Source organism: Amblyomma americanum, chromosome 9 (assembly GCF_052857255.1).
Source record: "Amblyomma americanum isolate KBUSLIRL-KWMA chromosome 9, ASM5285725v1, whole genome shotgun sequence".
Classification (NCBI taxonomy): domain Eukaryota; kingdom Metazoa; phylum Arthropoda; class Arachnida; order Ixodida; family Ixodidae; genus Amblyomma; species Amblyomma americanum.
This window is the reverse complement of record NC_135505.1, coordinates 23,560,577-23,569,971: the sequence shown is the minus strand read 5'-3', so window position 1 is coordinate 23,569,971 and position 9,395 is coordinate 23,560,577. Positions and strand designations below refer to the sequence as shown.

Genomic DNA, 9,395 nt, shown 5'->3' with positions numbered 1-9,395 from the left:
TTTTTTTGTTTTTCAAATCCGGTGGAGAATTGTGTAGCATCGAGATTCGAGCCCCGGTCCTCTTGCACGCGAGGCGGACGGTCTACCTCTACGCCATCGCTGCACATCTGCGCCACCTGCCCTAATTGGGCCTACTCCCTTACCACTTCCAGCACTCGCTACCAATTGTGAACTGGCGTTCCCTCGCAGTACTGTTGAACGTTAGCTTTCTGCATGTTAATTTTTAGACACACCGCGTTGCTGTGCCGGTCTTGCTCACCTGTCAGTAGTATACTCACCTGTAATATGTCGGTCTAACTCCGGTGTTCGAACCCGGGACTACCGCTGCACCGGATCAGTCACTCTGCCAACTGAGCTAACGTGGAGGGCAAGCTTATGGTAAGGCTAGAGCGAACTGATCTATATCTCGAAGTGAGACAAGTGTTGGTCATATGTTTTTTGGGAAACTTTTACGTTTGAGTAGATTTGTAATAAGAGAGCAATTACTCATTGGCATACACCCAAAAGCAGCCATACGGCTACGCTTCGGTGGATGCCAATTACTAATTGCTCCTTTATTACAAATCAACTACCGTACGTCACGTAGCAAAGCGTTCCGCCTGTAGCCTGCACTCATGTAGCCTGTAGCTTGTGCCTGCAAACCAAACACGCAGGTCTGAATCCATCATATCAAGTTCGCCAGTAATTAACGCGTTAGTGCTAAAGGCCCTGATCGACGGAAAACACGGCGTCGGCGTCGTTGTGTCATGAAAATCCTCATTGGTTGAGAGGGCCGTGCCGTAGAAAAGCAGTTTCGCTGAAAAGAAAAAAGGTGGTCAAGCGGAATCTAACCGCTTTGCTTTGGACCTGGAGCCCGGCACGCTGCCTCTTCAACATGGACTTCGGAACTTTCTTTGTCGAGTGGGTGGGTAAGACATCGTTTTTGTTTTGTTACTTAGATTAAAGTGATTTATTTATTTAATACATTTTATACTTCTTCATTATATTTTATTTTTTTTGCACTGTTGAAAGGTATATTTATTAAGACGTATACAGCATCAAATGAAATGGGCAGCTTTATAAAGATATATTTAACGTGAAGTGATTAATTCTACCAAAAAAGTTTGCGTATAGTCTGTTTGAATTCTGATAACCGTGCTCGTCAACATGAGTCACACAGTCATGAAACGAAGTGCATTACGACTGGCTACTAAGTGAACTAGCTCAGCCCCATTGGCTTTACATTATTAACGTTCAAGAATGAAAGCTTTGCCGGAAATCTTATGAGAGTGCAAGCAGTTCGAGACGGGAAGGGGGGAGGGGGAGAGGGGGGGTTGGTGTGGCGACCGCTCCTATTGGGTCTTGTTCGAGGGTCCCTGCTCTAGACCAGTAAGGAACGTTCGTTCAGTGGAATAAAGACGTTGTACGAGCACCTGACATTCGCAAAGTAGGTGAATTATATTGCAGGAACACAAAGCTAATTGTGGTCAATAATTTGTGACATCCAATAATACGGTCGATGATGTTCAATAAAGCAGCATTTAATGGGGACAAGTGTGTCAAAGTCCGCGGAAGGGTGCGCCAGAGGAACCTTAAGCGACCATAGGACCCGTTAACCCTGTCGAGTCACTCATACGGTGAACTTGTGTCGCCGAAGTTTTCACCCGTTATTCCCGAATGAAGCGCATAGAAAACGAAAGGTGCTGAGTGTACGATGCCAGTACAAGTCAAAAAACCTCGAGTGGTCGAAATTAGTCCAGAGCCCCCCCTGGCATTGCGTCTTTCATAGATCATGTGTCGCTTTGGGTAAAATCCATCAATATACCACATCAATCAAAACAAGGCGATGGGTTCCTCCATTAGTCTTTTCTAATGCGCCCACCAGCCAACGATCATCTTCATCATCATCAGCCTTATTGCACCCAGTGCAGGGCAAAGGCCTCTCCCATGTCTCTCCAATTAACCCTGCCCTTTGCCAGCTGTATCCACCCTTTGCCTGCCAACTTATTAATCTCACTTAATCGCGTAATGAGGCCTGATCTCGGTGAAAACAACCGATAACGCACTCCCTCGCCAGAACAGGACTTGGTCACTTTAGTTTAGTACTTGGCCACAACCTTCTATGAACAAACCAATTAACGAGCCAACCACGTAGGTATAAACCACACCGTCGGTGACCCACCGCACCGAAGTGAAATGACAGCTAGCCTGAAGGGAGTCTCGAAAATTTGAAGAATGTCAGCCTGAGACGCATTCAGAGCACAAACTCTTTATTTGGCCTGTGTTCGCAACCGCCTGCATTTTCGCCTATGCACGTCATGTTCAGCCCATAAACCTCATCATGCGCATCCTCGCTCCCATCAGGCCGAGGCCTCCACCGAAAGGCATCATTCCGGGCATCATCATTCCAGGGAACATGCCAGGTCGGAACCCCATGCCCATAAAGGGCATCTGCGCACCGACCAGGCAGTACAGGGTGGCCAGCGCCAGCAGAGTCCTCAGAAGTGCCGCCGTGATGTTCGTCGTTGCGCCCATGATGCGCTTGTCTGCGGGCCGAGAATAGCAGATCCGGTTGCATCACCATCATCAGCATTAGTTATAGGACTAGTAAGGGCCGTTAACAGGTACACAACAGGGAGGTCATCATATAAAACGCGTACTTTCAAGCGTTAAAGGGACACTAAGAACTAATTTGAAGAAGCTGCTCGCACACAATACAGAGCTTCTATGGGCTAGGAAAGGTAAATATAAACGAAGTACAGGTTTCGCCACCACCAACTGGTATAGCAAGGAAACTACGATGACGTCACGACCGATGACAATACACGAGCCGAGGAAGCTAGGCTACACAGCAACTCACTTTTAAGCAATGAGCAGAGAGTAGTGTTCGGTGTGGACAACCCAGAACTGATTCAGATGACGCGAAAATTTTTAAAACCAAACTTTGTTAACAATATATGCGTTTCTTTCTGTGGAACAAAAATCATCATAGCCAGAGTGAGCCATGCAATCAATATTTACTAAAAATGGAATTTTGGTCTACTTTACCTCAGTGTCCCTTCAACGAACTATCAGATGCCACCTTTGTGAGAAGTAACCTGGCAACGGGGACAAGTTATGGTAGCCCTTTCCTACAAATCTGTGTTTGGTAAGGACAACCTTCACCGTCATCCCCGTTTGAGACCTTATGGGTGTCCAGAGGTGCTGTAAGAGCTCCCCCACACGGCTATGAAATAAATTGATCTGTCTGTTTACTTTTGGCAAAGACGATACGTTCAACGATTGTCCGAGAAGACAGTCGTCGTTTCAGGGTGCTAAGTCCCGAGCGAAGCGACACCTTCACCTTACGGTCGAATGGGCATTCGTTTCAATGATTATACGCATTGAATCGAATAACCACACAACATACTAAAACCTGTACATTCAAAGGGCAGGCGCAGTTCTTCAGGCCAGCTCAATGAGAATACCTCACATGAAGGTTCCCTGCCATGCCACCATATTTAAGTCCTAGCGATTGCACAGAATAATGCAAAATCTGTCCTGTGTCTATTTAATGTCTTTTCATAGTTAGTGCTCCAAAAGCCGACCAAGTTCCTCTGAATTCATACATGTGCTTCAAAGCCCGGAAAATGTGCATTGTATGCAGTCTCAGTAAGGAATGTTGCTGGGCTCGTTGGTTTAGCATTTTTTGAAGCTTGGAAAAAATCCACCTTGGCGCAAATAAGTTCACACAGACAAAAAGAAAGAGTCCGTTGTCCCCTTGTCTCTTTTGTTTTGTCTGTGTGAAATTATTTGCGCCAAGGTGGATTTTTTTTCCAAGCTTCAAAAAATTGTGCAGTCAATCTGGCTGCAGCATTTATGATAAAATTGGGCATGATCCAAGATGCGGTCTTGCCGATTTGACTCTCAGGAAATAAGAGGAGAGAAGATTGAAAGACTTTCTCCAGTACACAAACTAAGCACTGGCTTCTTGCACCCACATCCAAAGAAATATTTTACACATATAAATGCAGTCTCCATATAAATACTAGCTTCAATTTTGAGGCGTCTATTTATCAGCCGCCAATTTTCCTTCATCTACTTGGCGACCAATGAAAAATAAGTTTTTCAGTGGGCGAGAAAAGACTAAAATGTGTCCACGCATAGCGACAATGGGGCGCAGGATAACAAGTCAAAAGCATGCCCGAAGACGCACACAGCGGTCGAGAGAGTAGTGTGCTAGGGGCTGGAACTTAGACGGTTGGTCTTGAGTCAAAAATTTCATAATAGCCGAAAAAGAGACAAAAAGAGAAAAGCGAAGTACGGGGCAGAACTAAGAATATATGTCTTGGCTGAAGATGAACGTTTTGAATATAAGAAAAAAACTATGGAACGCTACAGTCTCCTCAAACGTGGAATGTGCTAGCATCAGATTTCATATTTGCCGCAGCTTCTGTCGCAAATTCTCTGTGTGTTTACGTCTCTTTCTTTGCAATTGCCTTTCCATAAACCGCCATATTCAGACTGCTAGCGGCAGTATAGCAGACATTCGTTATGCTGTGACGGTGCTGACGCATGCATATATAAAATTTTTTCCAGATTTTTAAATTTCGATTCTCTACCTAGGTTTCTGTCTAAAAACTAGGTTGCTGAAAATCTGTTGGACAGGTTGTGGCGACGTCACAAGGTCACGAGACCTTTCTTGACATGTAATTGCCACCTCCACAATGGGCTGGTTGAGATGGCGTCACAGGGTCACCTGCCACTCTCGACCAATCGGGATGGCCTATCAGGGCAACTTGTGATGACATCACAAGGTCACCTGACCTATCTCGACAAATCAGCGAATTTCGTCTCGGACATCGGCAGGGTCCTTATGCGACAACTCTAATGCTATCGCATTAAAAGAGGTGCATGCTAAAATGAAAAGACGAAACACAACGGCAGAAAAACGGCACGTGGCGGCAGTGACCATGTTGTGGGCCGTGTGGTACGCACGACTCGGTTTTTCTTGTCTGCAATACTCATAGGTAGGGCGCTGCCATACTCGTCGCCGTTATCATGTATGGCTGACGATACGATGACTTTGCGAACAAGTTGGCCTTTGTTGCCTGATAAGATGGCGATTTTGGGACATTGCGCTCTTTGCCAGCATTGTCTGCAATGTGGTTAAATTTTCACAGACTGTGTGTTGGGTTGCACGGTCACTCACGCCTTTTATTTGTTTATGCATACGTGTTTCGTCTTTAAATGCGCTCGCATTTAGTCCTTTCTCTGTAGTAGGAACCTACTTTCTAGTGACTCTGTTGCTTCTTTAGCACCTATTTTAATTGAGATTTTGCACAATTTTAAACTCAGGTACAGCTTTCTTGGACATCCGTTTTAATTGCGAGCCCCCTGTGAAATAGTATAAGATACTGTTATCAGCATTTATCGGAATCGTCTAATCTTCCGATGAGCAGCAAAATCTTCCTTATAACTTTTGTCTTGCCCCGGCACACAGTAGCTAACACTGCCATATAAAACCAATGAGATGCATTTTTCACTGTAAATATGACAATTTGACACAACTGTGGAATATTGAAATATACTGTTATGAAAATGTCGACGGAATGCTCGATTCTTGCAATGCAACAACTTCACGTTGAAAAAACGAGCTTGTCGAGAACATCTGGGCATAATCTTCCCTTCTTCACCATTTCCCTCGCCATGCGAAGCACTTGCCATCCCCCCCCCCCCCCCCCGCCTTTTTATTTCTCTGTACAGCACTTTCGCACTGTTCTTGTGATGGTGGTTTTGTTTCCATTTTATTACAAACCTTCGTCAGCGCGCTTCGGGAAAAGAACCATTGTTTGAATGTACATGTACTTCCTGATCTGCTGCTTTCCTACTGACTGCGCTGTTCCGAATATGAGCGTACTATACAAGCAGCCCAACGCCGTACACTTACGTTCTGCAGACCTCCCTCGTCTCATCATCACCATCATCATCAACATCACCAGCCTGACTACGCCCACTACAGGGCGAAGGCCTCTCCCATGTCTCTCCAGTTAAACCTGTCCTTTGCCAGCTGCGGCCACAGTATCGCTGCAGACCCCCTCACCCTCAAATAGATGTCACCTCGTCCAAATTTTATCTTTTCTCACGTACAGCTGGTGAATGGGACAACTACGCGATGGCGCTCCAGTGTATAACTTTAAAAAAATCATCAAAAGTGCCGCCATAACATCATTATTCTATACTTAATTAAATTATTATTTCTCTGTTTTGATATGTTATTGTTGTTACAAAAATCTTGATTTTGCTGCCCTCTTATGTAATGCCGTCGGTCCTTTAAGGGAAAAACAAATGAAATGAATGAAATTCCAGAAGCTTTTAAATAAAATAAATACTTAATAATGCGTATTATTGATACATGACAGTGGCTTCACCCAGTTAAAACCGGCACTGACATTTTTAATTTTTGTGAATTTCTGAGTTTCACGAAAACTTTCACTCTAACCATGCATTCAAGAACGTTATTATAGGAAATGAACTTGAGTTTTGAACTAGCCAGAATATTCTTTCAGGCGAGATGGCGCACAGTTTGCCGGACTGTAAGCGCTATATCAAAGACAACTGAAACGAAGGAGATGCAGCACAGCGCTCTTTCGATGTATGTCTATCGAAATTTTGTCAGGAGAAAAGAGTAAAAGCGTATAATGAAATAGCCCAGTGGCCAAAACAGAACAGCTATAAAACAAGCCTACGTAGGCACCGAATGTATGATACAATGGGCGCGTTCATGTGACCGCCCGAAAACTTATCCTCCGAGCTCCATTGGAAGGCCATCCCTACCCAGAGGAGGCGAAGCCTATCCCTTTCACCCATTCTCATATACTTCAACATAACTGACTCGCCCGCAGAACAAACTCATCAGCTCACAAAAAACTCGGACGAGAGGAGGCGGCCTCCCGGCGCCAAATCCATACTAACCCTATCCCCCATCTTGCGCTTAGGCACACACTTTATCCCACATGCTACCCCGAAAAATTCCCTTTTTCGGGGCACATCCAACTCTCCACCGTTCAACATGGGAATGCACCAATGTTCCCTCAGTACCCTCATAAACTACCCCTCCATGTCCCAATGAGAAGCCGTCCAGTCCTGTACGACCCTTAACGACCCTGCACAGCCCTGCACGACCAGCGTAACAAGATCGCCCGCGCCACCCAGATGGCTATGCAAATGGGGCCCTAGACTGAGGGCTCTCTCTGACCTTTGCTCGTAGTGAAGGGATTTTCTCTCCATCTGTGACACAATCACGGGTAATTCAGAACGTTTGGGACGCCGGCACGCACTGTGCTGCCAGTTTCTCGTAAAGACGTACAGATTCTGACGAAATCCTGCCAGTTTCGGTGCGTGTGGGGTTCTTGTAAGGAGACGAACCCCTCTTGCCAAAGTAACAGAAAAACAGGTTTTTCCTTCTCAACCGTATAACGGAGCCTATACGGCATCCCTAAAGAGCGAAAGGCGTCAAAACGTGAGGACAAGGGTTCACGTTACTTCGCACCGATTCAGAGCTTATGGGCTACGCTGCTCAGAAACAAACCATCGTTGCCCTATTACTTTTGGCAAAGGCTGTACATAATAAGGCCCGCGTAATAGTCGCGAAAAAGGCGCTTTTAACGAATTAGAACTCAAGTATGAGTAATCACCGATGACATATCTTGCGCCAGTGCGCAATAAAATTTTCAATGAAAACGAAAAAAATGACCAATAGGGGTACCGACGCTTCTTAAGATTTCTATCGAGAAAACACACACGTAGTTCAGACGAGACAGACAAATATGAAAGATGGGCGGAATCTAAATATGGATCACCAAATGGCTCCAAAATGAACTCTGCTCAGCTCCTTCATATGGCGTGCCAAAGAGTGGTCACGTATGCACGCCCGATTCTCTCGATTCTATACGAAAGTAGTGACGAGCAACACAGTTCTGGGGACACCTCAACATGGCGAAAAGAATAGGCGGCCACTTGGAATACAATGCGTTATTCGATTTAAAGGAATTTTCATTCCCACGGGTTGAGCAGAATTCAATTTCAGCTGTCTATATCTTGCCTTTCGAAGCTGAAGTTGTCTGATCGCCATGTTTACATTTTCATTCATTCATTCATTCATTCATTCATTCATTCATTCATTCATTCATTCATTCATTCATTCATTCATTCATTCATTCATTCATTCATTCATTCATTTCCTGGGCACAGCTGAGGAGCCAAATCAGTGATCCGCATTTCGGAGGATGTCGTGTTCACGTGCCCCATTCTCACAGCTACACTGCAAGTCGTAGCCAGCGTCGTACCTAAACGGTCTATTCGGTTCCTAAAGGTGACACTACGACAAGCACATGGATCACCAACTAGCCCAAACACACACCTTGTTAAGCTACGCTTTCTTTCTTCCCTGCCTTGGCCAATTCATGCCGAGGCCGCGACTGGTATGCAGTCCGGAGGACCCATGTGAAGACATACGCTAAGCCGGTTAGCCCCATGAAGAGAACACAGCTGTGAACTATATGTAATCTGCAGTGCATGGTAAGCACTTGCAGATATTCCGCAAAGAGAAAAAATTAAAATTTAGCCCGCACTGCGCACAGAAAATTACGGTATAAGCGAATGACAGGCAGCCACTTAAACGCCCTCACCTGTGCACTCACCCTCCGTCTATTGGCTGGAGCGCGTGGTACGTCGACCTTGTCGCCGACGAGGTAAGGCAGCAGCGACCAATGCCTGCGGCAAGAAAGTAGCGAAATGCTGAGTGAGTGTACCGCGTCCACGTCTACTGGGAAGGAGGCGCCACAAACGTACTCGGGTGCCACAGGCAGCTTGCGCCGATCGGCCCACGATCCCGTCGAGGAAGCCACCGGGCGGCTCGTTTTTAAGCGGCGCAGCGTGCGACGCGTCGTAAAACACTAGCGGCTGCGTAGACGGAGCTCGCGCGCTCCTGACGGCGCCCCTTCTGCTGAAATGAAATATTCTCCACGGTCCGGCTTTCGTGTGTCCTGTCGGAACCGAGCTGGCTGGGCGGCCCTAATTAGCCAGACCGAAGCGCCCGTAAATTTCCGACGACATCGCGGGCGCAAATGCGACGTATATAGCAGCGCTGCATAGCTTTGAGACGAGGAAAAGTTTTCTCTTCGCATTCCGCGGAAATCAGCCTTGTTTTTTTTTTTGCGTTAGTCGCTCTTAATCCAGTCTTCGCGATGCGTATGAGTGCTAAGTGGCTGAGCAACAACTGCACAGTTGGGACTGCTCCCTGAGCACTTCGACTTTCTTGTTGGCAGTCAGGTTAAATGCGGAACCCCGCGCTTACTAGTATCCGCTCTTGTTACTACAACGACGCGAGCAGCGCGCTTTATCGTTGCATTAAAGTTTTCCCTCATAGCGGCAAT

General features: G+C 46.2%; 1 long non-coding RNA gene across 1 annotated transcript; it reads right to left on the bottom strand.

Annotated features, from left to right (window-relative positions):
* Positions 1 to 2,232: 2,232 nt before the first annotated feature.
* On the bottom strand, positions 2,233 to 8,914 carry LOC144104991 (uncharacterized). The gene is made up of 3 exons (XR_013308680.1): positions 8,812 to 8,914; positions 8,649 to 8,733; positions 2,233 to 2,525 (listed from the first exon to the last, which is right to left on the bottom strand). It is a non-coding gene; the product is annotated as an uncharacterized LOC144104991 (long non-coding RNA).
* Between the last annotated feature and the right edge of the window lie 481 nt (positions 8,915 to 9,395).